Genomic DNA, 12,217 nt, shown 5'->3' with positions numbered 1-12,217 from the left:
CTACCGTTGCAGCGAGAGCGCGCAGCGATATAAAGTACCCCGAGTGTTATGCGCCGGGCCTAAGTTTCCGAACAGTGTATTGCGAGCAGCGTAATCCCCTGTAGACTGCCTGTGCAAACAAGGCGATGCAACCCTTTTCTACCGTTGTAGCGAGAGGGCGCAGCGATATATTGCGCCCGGAGTGTTATGCGACGCGTCTCAGTTTCCGAAAAGTCTTTATTGCGAGCAGCGTAAGCCCTAGTAGACTGCCTGTGTAAAACAAGGCAATGCAACCCTTTTCTACCGTTGTAGCGGACGCGCGCAGCGATATAAAGCGCCCGAGTATTATGCGACGCGTCTCAGTTTCTGAAATCTGTATTGCGAGGAGCGTAAGCCCCAGTACACTGCCTGTGCAAAACATGGCGATGCAACCCTGTTCTACCGTTGCAGCGAGACCGCGCAGCGATATATAGCGCCCGAGTGTTATGCGACGAGTCTCAGTTTCTGAAATCTGTATTGCGAAGAGCGTAAGCCCCAGTAGACTGCCTGTGCAAAACATGGCGATGCAATCCTTTTCTACCGTTGCAGCGAGAACGCGCAGCGATATATAGCGCCCCGAGTGTTATGCGACGCGTCTCAGTTTCAGAAAAGTCTTTATTGCGAGCAGCGTAAGCCCTAGTAGACTGCCTGTGTAAAACAAGGCAATGCAACCCTTTTCTACCGTTGTAGCGGACGCGCGCAGCGATATAAAGCGCCAGAGTATTATGCGACGCGTCTCAGTTTCTGAAATCTGTATTGCGTGGAGCGTAAGGTCCAGTACACTGCCTGTGCAAAACATGGCGATGCAACCCTGTTCTATCGTTGCAGAGAGACCGCGCAGCGATATATAGCGCCCGAGTGTTATGCGACGAGTCTCAGTTTCTGAAATCTGTATTGCGAAGAGCGTAAGGCCCAGTAGACTGCCTGTGCAAAACATGGCGATGCAATCCTTTTCTACCGTTGCAGCGAGAACGCCCAGCGATATATAGCGCCCCGAGTGTTATGCGACGCGTCTCAGTTTCAGAAAAGTCTTTATTGCGAGCAGCGTAAGCCCTAGTAGACTGCCTGTGTAAAACAAGGCAATGCAACCCTTTTCTACCGTTGTAGCGGACGCGCGCAGCGATATAAAGCGCCCGAGTATTATGCGACGCGTCTCAGTTTCTGAAATCTGTATTGCGAGGAGCGTAAGCCCCAGTACACTGCCTGTGCAAAACATGGCGATGCAACCCTGTTCTACCGTTGCAGCGAGACCGCGCAGCGATATATAGCGCCCCGAGTTTTATGCGACGCGTCTCAGTTTCAGAAAAGTCTTTATTGCGAGCAGCGTAAGCCCCAGTAGACTGCCTGTGTCAAACAAGGCGACGCAACCCTTTTCTACCGTTGTAGTGGACGCGCGCAGCGATATAAAGCGCCCGAGTATCATGCGACGCGTCTCAGTTTCTGAAATCTGTATTGCGAGGAGCGTAAGCCCCGGTACACTGCCTGAGCAAAACATGGCGATGCAACCCTGTTCTACCGTTGCAGCAAGAGCGCTCAGCGATATATAGCGCCCCGAGCTTTATGCGACGCGTCCAGTTTCCGAAAAGTGTATTGGGAGACGCATAAGCCACAGTACACTGCCTGTGCAAAACATGGCGATGCAACCGTTTTCTACCGTTGCGGCGAGAGCGCGCAGTGGTATAAAGCGCCCCGAGTGTTATGCGACGCGTCTCACTTTCAGAAAAGTCTTTATTGCGAGCAGCGTAAGCCCCAGTAGACTGCCTGTGCAAAACAAGGCGATGCAACCCTTTTCTACCGTTGTAGCGGAGCGCTCAGCGATATAAAGCGCCTCGAGTGTTATGCGACGCGTTTCAGTTTAGAAAAAGTCTTTATTCCGAGCAGCGTAAGCCGCAGTAGACTGCCTGAGCGAAACAAGCCAATGCAACCTTTTTCTACCGTTGATGCGAGAGCGCGCAGCGATATATAGCGCCCCGAGTTTTATGCGACGCGTCTAGTTTCGGAAAAGTGTATTGCGAGACGCATAAGCCACAGTAGACTGCATGTGCAAAACATGGCGATGCAACCGTTTTCTACCGTTGCAGCGAGAGCGCGCAGCGATATAAAGCGCCCCGAGTGTTATGCGACGCGTCTCAGTTTCAGAAAAGTCTTTATTGCGAGCAGCGTAAGCCCCAGTAGACTGCCGGTGTAAAACAAGGCGATGCAACCCTTTTCTACCGTTGTAGCGGATGCGCGCAGCGATATAAAGCGCCCGAGTATTATGCGACGCGTCTCAGTTTCTGAAATCTGTATTGCGAGGAGCGTAAGCCCCAGTACACTGCGTGTGCAAAACATGGCGATGCAACCCTGTTCTACCGTTGCAGCGAGACCGCGCAGCAATATATAGCGCCCGAGTGTTATGCGACGCGTCTCAGTTTCTGAAAAGTCTTTATTGGGAGCAGCATAAGCCCCAGTAGACTGCCTGTGTAAAACAAGGCGATGCAACCCTTTTCTACCGTTGTAGCGGATGCGCGCAGCGATATAAAGCGCCCGAGTATTATGCGACGCGTCTCAGTTTCTGAAATCTGTATTGCGAGGAGCGTAAGCCGCAGTACACTGCCTGTGCAAAACATGGCGACGCAACCCTGTTCTACCGTTGCAGCGAGACCGCGCAACGATATATAGCGCCCGAGTGTTATGCGACGCGTCTCAGTTTCTGAAATCTGTATTGCGAGGAGCGTAAGCCCCAGTAGACTGCCTGTGCAAAACATGGCGATGCAACCCTTTTCTACCGTTGCAGCGAGACCGCGCAGCGATATATAGCGCCGCGAGTGTTATGCGACGCGTCTCAGTTTCAGAAAAGTCTTTATTGAGAGCAGCGTAAGCCCCAATAGACTGCCTGTGCAAAACATGGCGATGCAACCCTGTTCTACCGTTGCAGCGAGACCGCGCAGCGATATATAGCGCCCCGAGCGTTCTACGACGCGTCTCAGTTTCAGAAAAGTCTTTATTGCGAGCAGCGTAAGCCCCAGTAGACTACCTGTGCAAAACAAGGCGATGCAACCCTTTTCTACCATTGTAGCGCAGCGCGCAGCGATATAAAACGTCTCGAGTGTTATGCGAGGCGTCTCAGTTTAAGAAAAGTCTTTATTCCGAGCAGCGTAAGCCGCAGTAGACTGCCTGTGGGAAACAAGCCCATGCAACCCTTTTCTACCGTTGCAGCGAGAGCTCGCAGCGATATATACCGCCCCGAGCTTTATGCGACGCGTCTCAGATTCCGAAAAATGTATTGCGAGCAGCATAAACCCCAGCAGACTGGCTGTGCAAAACTTGGCGATGCAACCGTTTTCTACCGTTGCAGCGAGAGCGCGCAGCGATATAAAGCGCCCCGAGTGTTATGCGACGCGTCTCAGTTTCAGAAAAGTCTTTATTGCGAGCAGCGTAAGCCCCAGTAGACTGCCGGTGTAAAACAAGGCGATGCAACCATTTTCTACCGTTGTAGCGGAACCGCGCAGCGATATAAAGCGCCCGAGTATTATGCGACGCGTCTCAGTTTCTGAAATCTGTATTGCGAGGAGCGTAAGCCCCAGTACACTGTCTGTGCAAAACATGGCGATGCAACCCTGTTCTACCGTTGCAGCGAGAGCGCGCAGCTATATATAGCGCCCCGAGCTTTATGCGACGCGTCCAGTTTCCGAAAAGTGTATTGCGAGCAGCATAAACCCTAGTAGACTGCCTGTGCAAAACATGGCGATGCAACCGTTTTCTACCGTTGCAGCGAGAGCGCGCAGCAATATAAAGCGCCCCTAGTGTTATGCGACGCATATCATTTTATGAAAAGTCTTTATTGCGAGAAGCGTAAGTCCCTGCAGACTGCCTGTGCAAAACTAGCCGATGCAACCCTTTCCTACCGTTGCAGCAAGAGCGCGCAGCGATTTAAAGTACCCCGAGTGTTATGCGCCGGGTCTAAGTTTCCGAACAGTGTATGGCGAGCAGCGTAAGCCCCAGTACACTGCCTGTGCAAAACATGGCGATGCAACCCTGTTCTACCGTTGCAGCGAGACCGCGCAGCGATATATAGCGCCCGAGTGTTATGCGACGAGTCTCAGTTTCGGAAATCTGTATTGCGAGGAGCGTAAGCCCCAGTAGACTGCCTGTGCAAAACCTGGCGATGCAATCCTTTTCTACCGTTGCAGCGAGAACGCGCAGCGATATATAGCGCCCCGAGTGTTATGCGACGCGTCTCAGTTTCAGAAAAGTCTTTATTGCGAGCAGCGTAAGCCCCAGTAGACTGCCTGTGTAAAACAAGGCGATGCAACCCTTTTCTACCGTTGTAGCGGAGCCCTCTGCGATATAAAGCGCCTCGAGTGTTATGCGACGCGTCTCAGTTTAGAAAAAGTCTTTATTCCGAGCAGCGTAAGCCGCAGTAGACTGCCTGTGCGAAACAAGCCAATGCAACCTTTTTCTACCGTTGATGCGAGAGCGCGCAGCGATATATAGCGCCCCGAGCTTTATGCGACGCGTCTAGTTTCGGAAAAGTGTATTGCGAGACGCATAAGCCACAGTAGACTGCATGTGCAAAACATGGCGATGCAACCGTTTTCTACCGTTGCAGCGAGAGCGCGCAGCGATATAAAGCGCCCCGAGTGTTATGCGACGCGTCTCAGTTTCAGAAAAGTCTTTATTGCGAGCAGCGTAAGCCCCAGTAGACTGCCGGTGTAAAACAAGGCGATGCAACCATTTTCTACCGTTGTAGCGGAACCGCGCAGCGATAAAAAGCGCCCGAGTATTATGCGACGCGTCTCAGTTTCTGAAATCTGTATTCCGAGGAGCGTAAGCCCCAGTACACTGCCTGTGCAAAACATGGCGATGCAACCCTGTTCTACCGTCGTAGCGAGGGCGCGCAGCGATATATAGCGCCCCGAGCTTTATGCGACGCGTCCAGTTTCCGAAAAGTGTATTGCGAGCAGCATAAGCCCCAGTAGACTGCCTGTGTAAAACAAGGCGATGCAACCGTTTTCTACCGTTGCAGCGAGAGCGCGCAGCGATATAAAGCGCCCCGAGTGTTATGCGACGCGTCTCAGTTTCAGAAAAGTCTTTATTGCGAGCAGCGTAAGCCCCAGTAGACTGCCGGTGTAAAACAAGGCGATGCAACCCTTTTCTACCGTTGTAGCGGATGCGCGCAGCGATATAAAGCGCCCGAGTATTATGCGACGCGTCTCAGTTTCTGAAATCTGTATTGCGAGGAGCGTAAGCCCCAGTACACTGCCTGTGCAAAACATGGCGATGCAACCCTGTTCTACCGTTGCAGCGAGACCGCGCAGCAACGTAAGCAGCGTAAGCCCCAGTAGACTGCCGGTGTAAAACAAGGCGATGCAACCCTTTTCTACCGTTGTAGCGGATGCGCGCAGCGATATAAAGCGCCCGAGTATTATGCGACGTGTCTCAGTTTCTGAAATCTGTATTGCGAGGAGCGTAAGCCCCAGTACACTGCCTGTGCAAAACATGGCGATGCAACCCTGTTCTACAGTTGCAGCGAGACCGCGCAGCGATATATAGCGCCCCGAGCTTTATGCGACGCGTCTCAGTTTCTGAAATCTGTATTGCGAGCAGCATAAACCCCAGTAGACTGCCTGTGCAAAACATGGCGATGCAACCCTTTTCTACCGTTGCAGCGAGAGCGCGCTGTGGTATAAAGCGCCCCGAGTGTTATACGACGCGTCTCAGTTTCAGAAAAGTCTTTATTGCGAGCAGCGTAAGCCCCAGTAGACTACCTGTGCAAAACAAGGCGATGCAACCCTTTTCTACCTTTGTAGCGCAGCGCGCAGCGATATAAAACGCCTCGAGTGTTATGCGACGCGTCTCAGTTTAAGAAAAGTCTTTATTCCGAGCAGCGTAAGCCGCAGTAGACTGCCTGTGGGAAACAAGCCAATACAACCCTTTTCTACCGTTGCAGCGAGAGCTCGCAGCGATATATACCGCCCCGAGCTTTATGCGACGCGTCTCAGATTCCGAAAAGTGTATTGCGAGCAGCATAAACCCCAGCAGACTGGCTGTGCAAAACTTGGCGATGCAACCGTTTTCTACCGTTGCAGCGAGAGCGCGCAGCGATATAAAGCGCCCCGAGTGTTATGCGACGCGTCTCAGTTTAAGAAAAGTCTTTATTGCGAGCAGCGTAAGCCCCAGTAGACTGCCGGTGTAAAACAAGGCGATGCAACCATTTTCTACCGTTGTAGCGGAAGCGCGCAGCGATATAAAGCGCCCGAGTATTATGCGACGCGTCTCAGTTTCTGAAATCTGTATTGCGAGGAGCGTAAGCCCCAGCACACTGTCTGTGCAAAAAATGGCGATGCAACCCTGTTCTACCGTTGCAGCGAGAGCGCGCAGCTATATATAGCGCCCCGAGCTTTATGCGACGCCTCCATTTTCCGAAAAGTGTATTGCGAGCAGCATAAACCCCAGTAGACTGCCTGTGCAAAACATGGCGATGCAACCGTTTTCTACCGTTGCAGCGAGAGCGCGCAGCAATATAAAGCGCCCCGAGTGTTATGCGACGCATATCAGTTTATGAAAAGTCTTTATTGCGAGAAGAGTAAGTCCCTGCAGACTGCCTGTGCAAAACTAGCCGATGCAACCCTTTCCTACCGTTGCAGCAAGAGCGCGCAGCGATATAAAGGACCCCGAGTGTGATGCGCCGGGTCTAAGTTTCCGAACAGTGTATGGCGAGCAGCGTAAGCCCCTGTAGACTGCCTGTGCAAACAAGGCGATGCAACCCTTTTCTACCGTTGTAGCGGACGCGCGCAGTGATATAAAGGGCCCGAGTATTATGCGACGCGTCTCAGTTTCTGAAATCTGTATTGCGAGGAGCGTAAGCCCCAGTACACTGCCTGTGCAAAACATGGCGATGCAACCCTGTTCTACCGTTGCAGCGAGACCGCGCAGCGATATATTGCGCCCGAGTGTTATGCGACGAGTCTCAGTTTCTGAAATCTGTATTGCGAGGAGCGTAAGCCCCAGTAGACTGCCTGTGCAAAACATGGCGATGCAATCCTTTTCTGCCGTTGCAGCGAGAACGCGCAGCGATATATAGCGCCCCGAGTGTTATGCGACGCGTCTCAGTTTCAGAAAAGTCTGTATTGCGAGCAGCGTAAGCCCCAGTAGACTGCCTGTGTAAAACAAGGCAATGCAACCCTTTTCTACCGTTGTAGCGGACGCGCGCAGCGATATAAAGCGCCCGACTATTATGCGACGCGTCTCAGTTTCTGAAATCTGTATTGCGAGGAGCGTAAGCCCCAGTACACTGCCTGTGCAAAACATGGCGATGCAACCCTGTTCTACCGTTGCAGCGAGACCGCGCAGCGATATATAGCGCCCCGAGTGTTATGCGACGCGTCTCAGTTTCAGAAAAGTCTGTATTGCGAGGAGCGTAAGCCCCAGTAGACTGCCTGTGTAAAACAAGGCGATGCAACCCTTTTCTACCGTTGTAGCGGACGCGCGCAGCGATATAAAGCGCCCGACTATTATGCGACGAGTCTCAGTTTCTGAAATCTGTATTGCGAGGAGCGTAAGCCCCAGTAGAGTGCCTGTGCAAAACATGGCGATGCAATCCTTTTCTACCGTTGCAGCGAGAACGCGCAGCGATATATAGCGCCCCGAGTGTTATGCGACGCGTCTCAGTTTCAGAAAAGTCTGTATTGCGAGCAGCATAAGCCCCAGTAGACAGCCTGTGTAAAACAAGGCGATGCAACCCTTTTCTACCGTTGTAGCGGACGCGCGCAGCGATATAAAGCGCCCGACTATTATGCGACGAGTCTCAGTTTCTGAAATCTGTATTGCGAGGAGCGTAAGCCCCAGTAGAGTGCCTGTGCAAAACATGGCGATGCAATCCTTTTCTACCGTTGCAGCGAGAACGCGCAGCGATATATAGCGCCCCGAGTGTTATGCGACGCGTCTCAGTTTCAGAAAAGTCTGTATTGCGAGCAGCATAAGCCCCAGTAGACAGCCTGTGTAAAACAAGGCGATGCAACCCTTTTCTACCGTTGTAGCGGACGCGCGCAGTGATATAAAGGGCCCGAGTATTATGCGACGCGTCTCAGTTTCTGAAATCTGTATTGCGAGGAGCGTAAGCCCCAGTACACTGCCTGTGCAAAACATGGCGATGCAACCCTGTTCTACCGTTGCAGCGAGACCGCGCAGCGATATATAGCGCCCGAGTGTTATGCGACGAGTCTCAGTTTCTGAAATCTGTATTGCGAGGAGCGTAAGCCCCAGTAGAGTGCCTGTGCAAAACATGGCGATGCAATCCTTTTCTACCGTTGCAGCGAGAACGCGCAGCGATATATAGCGCCCCGAGTGTTATGCGACGCGTCTCAGTTTCAGAAAAGTCTTTATTGCGAGCAGCGTAAGCCCCAGTAGACTGCCTGTGTAAAACAAGGCAATGCAACCCTTTTCTACCGGTGTAGCGGACGCGCGCCGCGATATAAAGCACCCGAGTATTATACGACGCGTCTCAGTTTCTGAAATCTGTATTGCGAGGAGCGTAAGCCCCAGTACACTGCCTGTGCAAAACATGGCGTTGCAACCCTGTTCTAACGTTGCAGCGAGACCGCGCAGCGATATATTGCGCCCGAGTGTTATGCGACGAGTCTCAGTTTCTGAAATCTGTATTGCGAGGAGCGTAAGCCCCAGTAGACTGCCTGTGCAAAACATGGCGATGCAATCCTTTTCTACCGTTGCAGCGAGAACGCGCAGCGATATATAGCGCCCCGAGTGTTATGCGACGCCTCTCAGTTTCAGAAAAGTCTGTATTGCGAGCAGCGTAAGCCCCAGTAGACTGCCTGTGTAAAACAAGGCAATGCAACCCTTTTCTACCGTTGTAGCGGACGCGCGCAGCGATATAAAGCGCCCGAGTATTATGCGACGCGTCTCAGTTTCTGAAATCTGTATTGCGAGGAGCGTAAGCCCCAGTACACTGCCTGTGCAAAACATGGCGATGCAACCCTGTTCTACCGTTGCAGCGAGACCGCGCAGCGATATATAGCGCCGCGAGCGTTATGCGACGCGCCTCACTTTCAGAAAAGTCTTTATTGCAAGCAGCGTAAGCCCCAGTAGACTGCCTGTGTAAAACAAGGCGATGCAACCCTTTTCTACCGTTGTAGCGGAGCGCTCAGCGATATAAAGCGCCTCGAGTGTTATGCGACGCGTCTCAGTTTAGAAAAAGTCTTTATTCCGAGCAGCGTAAGCCGCAGTAGACTGCCTGTGCGAAACAAGCCAATGCAACCTTTTTCTACCGTTGATGCGAGAGCGCGCAGCGATATATAGCACCCCTAGCTTTATGCGACGCGTCTAGTTTTCGGAAAAGTGTATTGCGAGACGCATAAGCCACAGTAGACTGCATGTGCAAAACATGGCGATGCAACCGTTTTCTACCGTTGCAGCGAGAGCGCGCAGCGATATAAAGCGCCCCGAGTGTTATGCGACGCGTCTCAGTTTCAGAAAAGTCTTTAATGCGAGCAGCGTAAGCCCCAGTAGACTGCCGGTGTAAAACAAGGCGATGCAACCATTTTCTACCGTTTTAGCGGTAGCGCGCAGCGATAAAGAGCGCCCGAGTATTATGCGACGCGTCTCAGTTTCTGAAATCTGTATTCCGAGGAGCGTAAGCCCCAATACACTGCCTGTGCAAAACATGGCGATGCAACCCTGTTCTACCGTTGTAGCGAGGGCGCGCAGCGATATATAGCGCCCCGAGCTTTATGCGACGCGTCCAGTTTCCGAAAAGTGTATTGCGAGCAGCATAAACGCCAGTAGACTGCCTGTGCGAAACATGGCGATGCAACCGTTTTCTACCGTTGCAGCGAGAGCGCGCAGCGATATAAAGTACCCCGAGTGTTATGCGCCGGGCCTAAGTTTCCGAACAGTGTATTGCGAGCAGCGTAAGCCCCTGTAGACTGCCTGTGCAAACAAGGCAATGCAACCCTTTTCTACCGTTGTAGCGAGAGGGCGCAGCGATATATTGCGCCCGGAGTGTTATGCGACGCGTCTCAGTTTCCGAAAAGTGCATTGCGCGGTGTGTAAGCCCCAGTAGACTGCCTGTGCAAAACATGGCGATGCAACCCTTTTCTACCGTTGCAGCGAGACCGCGCAGCGATATATAGCACCCCGAGCGTTATGCGACGCGTCTCAGTTTCTGAAAAGTGTATTGCGAGCAGCATAAACCCCAGTAGACTGCCTGTGCAAAACATGGCGATGCAACCGTTTTCTACCGTTGCAGCGAGAGCGCGCAGTGGTATAAAGCGCCCGAGTATTATGCGACGCGTCTCAGTTTCTGAAATCTGTATTGCGAGGAGCGTAAGCCCCAGTACACTGCCTGTGCAAAACATGGCGATGCAACCCTGTTCTACCGTTGCAGCGAGACCACGCAACGATATATAGCGCCCGAGTGTTATGCGACGCGTCTCAATTTCTGAAATCTGTATTGCGAGCAGCAAAAGCCCCAGTACACTGCCTGTGTAAAACAAGGCGATGCAACCCTTTTCTACCGTTGTAGCGGACGCGCGCAGCGATATAATGCGCCCGACTATTATGCGACGCGTCTCAGTTTCTGAAATTTGTATTGCGAGGAGCGTAAGCCCCGGTACACTGCCTGTGCAAAACATGACGACGCAACTCTGTTCTACCGTTGCAGCGAGAGCGCGCGGCGATATATAGCGCCCCGAGCTTTATGCGACGCGTCCAGTTTCCGAAAAGTGTATTGCGAGCACGCATAAACCCCAGTAGACTGCCTGTGCAAAACATGGCGATGCAACATTTTTACACCGTTGCAGCGAGAGCGCCCAGCAATATAAAGCGCCCCGAGTGTTATGCGACGCATATCAGTTTATGAAAAGTCTTTATTGCGAGAAGCGTAAGCCCCAGGAGGCTGCCTGTGCAAAACTAGCCGATGCAACCCTTTTCTACCGTTGCAGCGAGAGCGCGCAGCGATATAAAGTACCCCGAGTGTTATGCGCTGGGCCTAAGTTTCCGAACCGTGTATTGCGAGCAGCGTAAGCCCCTGTAGACTACCTGTGCAAACAAGGCGATGCAACCCTTTTCTACCGTTGTAGCGAGAGGGCGCAGCGATATATTGCGCCCGGAGTGTTATGCGACGCGTCTCAGTTTCCGAAAAGTGCATTGCGCGCTGTGTAAGCCCCAGTAGACTGCCTGTGCAAAACATGGCGATGCAACCCTTTTCTACCGTTGCAGCGAGACTGCGCAGTGGTATAAAGCGCCCGAGTACTATGCGACGCGTCTCAGTTTCTGAAATCTGTATTGCGAGGAGCGTAAGCCCCAGTACACTGCCTGTGCAAAACATGGCGATGCAACCCTGTTCTACCGTTGCAGCGAGACAGCGCAACGATATATAGCGCCCGAGTGTTATGCGACGCGTCTCAATTTCTGAAATCTGTATTGCGAGCAGCATAAGCCCCAGTACACTGCCTGTGTAAAACAAGGAAATGCAACCCTTTTCTACCGTTGTAGCGGACGCGCGCAGCGATATAATGCGCCCGACTATTATGCGACGCGTCTCAGTTTCTGAAATCTGTATTGCGAGGAGCGTAAGCCCCAGTACACTGCCTGTGCAAAACATGGCGATGCAACCCTGTTCTACCGTTGCAGCGAGACCGCGCAGCGATATATAGCGCCCGAGTGTTATGCGACGAGTCTCAGTTTCAGAAAAGTCTTTATTGCGAGCAGCATAAGCCCCAGTAGACTGCCTGTGTAAAACAAGGCGATGCAACCCTTTTCTACCGTTGTAGCGGACGCGCGCAGCGATATAAAGCGCCCGAGTATTATGCGACGCGTCTCAGTTTCTGAAATCTGTATTGCGAGGAGCGTAAGCCCCAGTACACTGCCTGTGCAAAACATGGCGATGCAACCCTGTTCTACCGTTGCAGCGAGACCGCGCAGCGATATATAGCGCCCGAGTGTTATGCGACGAGTCTCAGTTTCTGAAATCTGTATTGCGAGGAGCGTAAGCCCCAGTAGACTGCCTGTGCAAAACATGGCGATGCAATCCTTTTCTACCGTTGCAGCGAGAACGCGCAGCGATATATACCGCCCCGAGCTTTATGCGACGCGTCCAGTTTCCGAAAAGTGTATTGCGAGACGCATAAACCCCAGTAGACTGCCTGTGCAAAACATGGCGATGCAACATTTTTCCACCGTTGCAGCGAGAGCGCGCAGC

This window comes from Dermacentor variabilis, chromosome 3, assembly GCF_050947875.1.
Source record: "Dermacentor variabilis isolate Ectoservices chromosome 3, ASM5094787v1, whole genome shotgun sequence".
Taxonomy (NCBI): Eukaryota; Metazoa; Arthropoda; class Arachnida; order Ixodida; family Ixodidae; genus Dermacentor; species Dermacentor variabilis.
Note: the sequence above shows the minus strand (reverse complement) of the source record.